This window comes from Cibotium barometz, chromosome 49, assembly GCF_041138505.1.
Source record: "Cibotium barometz isolate CiBa-2024 chromosome 49, ASM4113850v1, whole genome shotgun sequence".
NCBI classification, from domain to species: domain Eukaryota; kingdom Viridiplantae; phylum Streptophyta; class Polypodiopsida; order Cyatheales; family Cibotiaceae; genus Cibotium; species Cibotium barometz.
Window position 1 is genome coordinate 15,419,845 of NC_141094.1, and position 7,716 is coordinate 15,427,560.

Below are 7,716 nucleotides of genomic sequence, written 5' to 3' on the forward strand. Positions count from 1 at the left end.
TAATCATGGAGAAATTGAATTTTAATATCATGCATAAAGGATAATTTTTTTATATCAAAAGTGTTACTTTTATCATTTTTAATTTTCATGCATAGAAGTATGCATAAAGGAAAAATTTTTATATCAAAAGTGTTACTTTTATCATTTTTTTAATTTTTCATGCATAGAAGTATGCATAAAGGAAAATTTTTATATCAAAAGTGATACTTTTATCATTTTTAATTTTCATGCATAGAAGTATGCATAAAGGATAACTTTTTTATATTAAAAGTGTTATTTTTATCATTTTTAATTTTCATGCATAGAAGGATGCATAAAGGAAAATTTTTTATATCAAAAGTGTTACTTTTATCATTTTTAATTTTCATGCATAGAAGTATGCATAAAGGATAATTTTTTTATATCAAAAGTGTTACTTTTATCATATTGGATTTCATGCATAGAGGTATGCATAAAAGTTGAATATTTTATTATAAAAGTGTTACTTTTAGCATAATTGAATTTCATGCATAGAGGTATGCATAAAAGATATGGGAAGTGATAAGATATGATAAGATGCATGTGGATGTGGATGTGGATGTATGAATGTGGATGTATGGATGTGAATGTGGATGTGGATGTGGATGTATGAATGTGGATGTATGGATATGAATGTGGATGTATGAATGTGGATGTATGGATGTGAATGTGGATGTGGATGTGGATGTATGAATGTGGATGTATGGATGTATGAATGTGGATGTATGGATGTGAATGAGGATGTAGATGTGGATGCATGGATGTAAATGTGGATGTGTATGTATGGATGTAGGCATGTAGATGTGGATGCATGAATGTGGATGTATGGATGTGAATGAGGATATAGATGTGGATGTATGGATGTGAATGTGCATGTAGATATGGATGTATATATGTGAATGGGAATGTGGATGTGGATGTATGTATGCATGTGGATGTGGATATGGATGTGTATGTATGAATGTGGATATGGGATGTGGATGTATAAATGAGGATGTTGAAAATGGAGATAAGCATGTAGATGTGGATGTATGGATGTGAATGTGGGTGTGGATGTGGATGTATGAATGTGGATGTATGGATGTGAATGAGGATGTGGATGTGGATGCATGGATGTAAATGTGGATTTGTATGTATGGATGTAGGCATGTAGATGTGGATGCATGAATGTGGATGTATGGATGTGAATGAGGATATAGATGTGGATGTATGGATGTGAATGTGCATGTAGATATGGATGTATAGATGTGAATGAGAATGTGGATGTGGATGTGAATGTATGTATGTATGTATGTGGATGTGGATGTATGAATGAGGACGTGATAATGAATGTATGCATGTGGATGTGGATATGGATGTGTATGTATGAATGCGGATATGGATGTGGATATGGATGTGTATGTATGAATGTGGATATGGGATGTGGATGTATAAATGAGGATGTGAAAATGGAGATAAGCATGTAGATGTGGATGTATGGATGTGAATGTGGATGTGGATGTGGATGTATGGATGTGGATATGGATGTGAATATATGATATGTGATGTGAAGGAATCTGAAGTGAAGAGATGGAAAATGATATGATTGGATGAGTACACATATAAATGAAATGTGGAATAAGTAATGTGGATTGCATGAGGGATAATGTGGAAAAATGAGAGTTAATATAGAAATTGTATTTGTAAACTGTTTGTAAATGCTGTTTGTAAATGGCTGTTTTATGTCAAGAATGCTGGGAAAGCATTTTGACCGTCTTGTGATTAAGGTCGTGGAGACCTAACTGATAAAGTTGCAACTGCTGACGGAGAGTCAATGGAGGACGTCTCGCATAGCAAGGTCGGCCGAGGTCTTGACCAGCCTCGGTTCGATTAAAATGGTGAGCTTCCGGTACGGTGGATGAGGGACCAAGGAAGCGGCCTATGAGTGAAGCGCTAGGTCACCTGCGAAGGATCCTAGAGGGTGCTGACCATACGGTGCTCGGGCTCTGGGTCGCCCAGGATACCCACGCGTGCGTCGAGGAAGATATTGGGACAAGGAGTAAGAGTTGTTTTCTGGAACCGGGCATGGATCTGGTTGACTGACCTTGCTGGTCCTCAACGGATGAGTCCATGGCTCTTTTATATGGATCTGTTGGTTGATCTTGCTGATCTTCAACGAGAGTCCATCTTGATAAGTGATTATATTGTTGAGTATTATGGGCTAGGAACTATTGAAACGGCCCCTGTGTGGACAGGTGGTGAGCGTTCTAGTTGCCAATGATGCCATAGATACTCTGATGAAGGAATGATGGGAAATTATGAATCAACTGGATAATTTGGGAGATTGTGATCAGTGGTACTATGGTTTCATTAAAGGATTGTTTTAAAGTTAGCTGATGCTAAGAAAAAGGCAATTTTCATATTGGGTGTGTAAGTGGTGTGGCTAGTTTTATGTTTGCATGAAATTCCGGCTAGGGGGCCTTGGAACTCTTTTCCTTGGTACCCGGGACAAAACCTAACCAAATTCCAAATTGGATCCCATCACTACAGTGGTTGGGCGGTTGGCTAACCCATGGGATCGGATGGGGTTAGGCTGGACTGATGGATCCGTAAATCGAGACTCAAACTTTTATTTTTACGATAGATAAAATAAATCCCGGACAGTAACTGTTCTATGGATAGAATCAACGGCTGTGCCTCTTGAATGGGGAAAAAAGCGTTGATCCCAATGATCCAAGTGCAAGTTTCTTCCTTAATCTGACCATGTATCTTATAGATGCAATTGGATCAGCTCGATCAGAAATGTTCTTGACTACGTTAGAGTAAAAAGTTATCCAGGTGGAATCGCCCGTGCTTTCCGGGTAAGGGAAGTTTTTCCGGGTCCGGTTTTGGAAAAACCGACGGATTAGTCTCTTGTCCGGATATCCGTGGGCGAGGCCCCGAATGTGGGACCCCTGTCCCGCGCGAGAAGTGCTACTTCCGCTGCCAGTATCTTGAATCCGTTGCTTGGTGGGAACAGGGATCTCACAGTAACCTCCCCCTTGTTGAAAAATAGTTAGTGTTTATGCATCGTTACTCTACTCCACCTAAGCCAAGAACTGTGAATTCATTTAATAATTCACTAGTTTTTGGAGCTTCCCTCTTTCTTCAATCCCCATTAGTGGCTCCATCAACATACTTAACCAATTGATTGGTTGGGGGCCTCTATCGTGAACAAAGAATCAAGCAAGTTGTAAGGTAATTAGTGAATATTTAAAAAAAAAGATAAATTTTAATCGGAGATCGACGTAAATGAATATTCCTCGAGAAATCCATGTTTTGAAATTGTAAACAAATATTCATTGTAGGAAATTTTAGAAAAAGAGAAACTAAGATAGTACCTTTCGAGAAGATAAATTTAGAGAGAACCTTTTAGACCTAAACTCGGACTCAGATTATTGATCAAGACCTAATTCCTTCGTGAGTTTCAATCAATGACGATGTGCCCAGTTCGGGAAAAATGTATTCAATCACCCATCGAATCAAAAACTAAGTTAAGACTTGTGACTTGATCTAAGAATCAAGTTAACAGAATTTGAAGAATTCTGTTTGGAATTGAAAATTGGATTTATGATATACTCATGGTATTCAAACAAAAATCAAAACTGTAAACTTGCATAGAAACCCTGCCTTCTTAAAAGACTGTCTTACGCCAGAATGCTGGAGGGAGCATTTGGCATATATGTTTATCTAAGGGAAGTTCGGTTGCAACAGCTGGCGGGGAGTGTTCGAGGGACAGCTCACGCGGCAAGGCTTGCCGAGGTCTTGACCAGCCTCGGTATGGTTAAAATGGTGCGCTTCCGGTACGATGGACGAGGGTCGACGAAGCGGTCCCTGAGTGAAGTGCCAGGACACCTAAGGAGGATCCTGGAGGGTTCTAACCAGGCGATGCACGGGCTCACGGTGCCGAGGACATCCATGCGTATGTCGAGGAAGATATTATATGATGGACCTATGTTTTTTTTAAATCTATCACTGGATCTCGTTGTTGACTTGCTGGTCTCAACGGAGAGTCCAGAGTGATACTGTTTTGTTGAGAAACAAGGACTCAATGAAAATTTTGAAGTATGACATGTATAAATCGTAAATTGTTTATCAAGGATTGTTTTTATTAAAGTTTTAATAAAGAGGAGTGCGTGCGTATCTGTTTTCTAAAGCTAAAGTTAAGAAAGGCAACTCAATTATGGGTGGGTGAGTACTTATTTGGTTCCACCGATTCCAGTGGTAGGGTGGTGGCTAACCCATGGGCCGGATGGGGTTAGGCTGGAATCAGTGGAGTTTTAATAATCAAATTGCAAAATCTTAGGATTACGCTAAGATTCGAGTAGTTAAATAATCTCCTGATAAATTTTTCAATAAGTAGATCAACGGCTGTGCCTGACCTGGATCAGGAAAAAAGCGTTGAATTTACTAAAATGATCAAATTATATCAGTGATAGTTTCCTTCTATCTGGTTTATCCAGTTAAAGGATAACTTAGAATTGATTACGTTAGAAAAATTCGTTTTTAAAAAAAAATTTAAAAAAAAATTCATAATGGCGGATTCGCCCCCACTTTCCGGGCATGGGAATTTTTCCCGGTTTCGGTTTTTGGAGTGACCACCAGCCTAGTCTCGTGCCCGGACATTCGAGAGCGAGACCCCGAGTGAGAAAACCCGCCCCGCGCATGTGGGGGTTGCTTCCGCTGTTCGGCTACCGAGAGTCCGGCGCACGGAGGGGGCGGAGGGATCTCACAGTTGGTATCACATTTTCAACTCTTCATCTTATGTGAAATATGCACCTCCTTTAAAGAATTCCCCTTCCTTACATATGTGTCATAATGGCATCATTTTAATATTGCTCATAGTTTTTTACTAATAAACCTTGTACATTTTCAACTCTTCATCTTATGTGAGCATTTACTCATTTTTGGATACCCAAAATATCTCATATTTTTAATATTGCTCATAGTTTTTTACTAATAAACCTTGTACATTTTCAACTCTTCACCTTATGTGAGCATTTACTCATTTTTGGGTATCTTCTTTTTTACAAATTTGGATTTATCTCTTCCCTACACATGGATTGATGCTATTGGCCCATAGGAACCTTAATTGGACCATAGTCTAAAGATTTCTGAAAATCTAGACCCTTAGACTAAGGTTCTTTATACCTATTTCCAATTAATTCCAATTGCACATTGGAAAATTCTTTTTGAATTTCTATTTCAGGGGAACTCATCTGAATTATAAGAGATATTTTTCTATCCAAAAATATTCAAAATCTGAATATTCTCTCTCTAGAATATTTTTCTCTCTCTAGGCTAAAACAGATAGAAACAAGGTCTTTATATTTCTGAAGAGGGTTGATTACAGGGGAAGATACTAGACATCAAAAAAGGGGTTGGGGGAGGAATCTTACATTCTACCCCACTTAAAAAAATGCGAGATGTCCTCATCTCGCAAACTGGGATAATTTCGCAAGATGCACGAATATGAGACTTAGAGAAAAATTTTAATCAAGATTAACCACCAAGATAAGTCTTAAAGAGAGCAAGATTCAAAATACGAACAAGATTTAAACTTTATTCATTCTCGGAACTTATACAGTAAAGATAGAGGAACTCTTTACACTTCCATAAGCCCGTCCATCATATGGTCACAAAAGCAGTCCTCACAAGCTGCACAAGTATAAGGTAACTCATCTATGGGAATGATTCTGTGGGTTAATGCTGCGCCTATCTCAGTGGTATGAGGTGTTCTAAGAAAAGGACCTCTGAGAGGCAAGCCAAAAACGGGGTAAAGGCATATCTTCTCATGAGGAAGAAAACACGCCAGTAAGAAGACCCGCTCAGAAAACCCAGGATGCCTTGATCTCATGACGCAGTAGTATCGGGGACCCAAACCCAAAGCTTCAATAACCATGGCCAAGCGGACATTGTTACGAAAGTGCTGCTGACCCCAGGGTGTTACCCTAGTTATGTCTTGATAGGTCCGCCATTTTGTCTGCGCTACAGAAGTTCCCAAGTGAGGGAAAAGTGAGCGCTCATACTGCTCTATAAAATCTTTCTTCACAGACTCCCTTGCGTCTTGAAGGTGAGAAATCATCATGGATAAAACTAATTCTTGTTGCCAAGCCATGAAGGAGATTAAGAAAGAAAGGAGATCGATGGGAGTAAGATTACTGTGAGCGACAAGTACAAGTTACGACTTATATAAAGGAAGGAGCTAGCGTAACTTAGAAGCCAACGGTAGCTTGCCACTGAAGTTTTACCGTCTTTCCATGATTTGGGTTTGGCACAATTTTCTATAGAAGGCATTAAGAACTTTGAGATGAGGAGATAAAAGAAGCTCGTAAGCTAAGTCACTTACTTTCTTTGAAGTCAGATAAGGCTCACAATATCTGGGGGATAACTTCTTAAACTCCCCAATAGATAAAGAACTTCTTTTGTGCCGTACTCGAATGAAGACCAAAACCTTGGTATCCAAAACACCGATTTTCACTTTTGAACTCATTGTTCTGAATCCTTAAAACAGCGTGACTCCTGAGAAGTATTCTAGGGAAAGGGTCTTCCTTTTTTTAAACAGAATCTTTCTTTTATTTTTTGAGAGGGAATAATTTTAAGATAAAAAAGGGAGATTCTTACTCCTGTATGCCTCGAAGGCTGGGGAGGAATCTTACAACTATCATTAACCAATTAACTTCAATAACATTCAAAAACCATACCAATTAAGCTTCTCAAGCTTGAGAGGGGTTGAGAAGAGAGAATCATTGAGAATTTATAGAAAAGATCAAAATTCACTATACTTACCTTACAATTTGCTTGATTCTTTATTCACGGTAGAGGCCCCCGACCAATCAATTGGTTTAGTATGTTGAAGGAGCCACCAATGGAGATTGAAGAAAGAGGGAAGTGTCAAAAACTAGTGAATTATTAAAGAATTCACAGTTCTTGGCTTAGGTGGAGAAGAGTAACAATGCATAAGACTCTATATTTTTTTCAACAAGGGGAGGCTTCTATTTATAGGAAAATTTGAGCTCCTAACCAAACAAACACATTCTAGAATTTTCCAAGTCAGTTTGGTCACTTTTTGACCATTTTTAGGTCAGTTAAGCTAACTTTTTGGAACTAGACTTGAATGAGGAGAGAGGAGAGATGAAATATCTCAACTTTTATGATTTTAAAACTCATTTAAGCATGTGTTTTAGGCGCCTCATTGAAGGCCCTCCTTTTCCTTACTGATGTGTCAAAAATGGAATCCTTACACTCAAAATATCTCATATTTTATATTGCTCATAGTTTTTTTTTAAACTAATAAACCTTGTACATTTTCAACTCTTCACCTCATGTGAGCATTTAATGGACTCCCCTTCCTTACATATGTGTCATAATAAAATCATTATACCCAAAATATCTCATATTTTTAATATTGCTCATAGATTTTTACTAATAAACCTTGTACATTTTCAACTCTTCACCTCATGTGAGCATTTAAGGGACTCCCCTTCCTTACATATGTGTCATAATAAAATCATTATACCCAAAATATCTCATATTTTTAATATTGCTCATAGTTTTTTACTAATAAACCTTGTACATTTTCAACTCTTCACCTCATGTGAGCATTTACTCATTTTTGGGTATTTTCTTTTTACAAATTGGATTTATCTCCTCCCTACACATGGATTGATGCAATTGGCC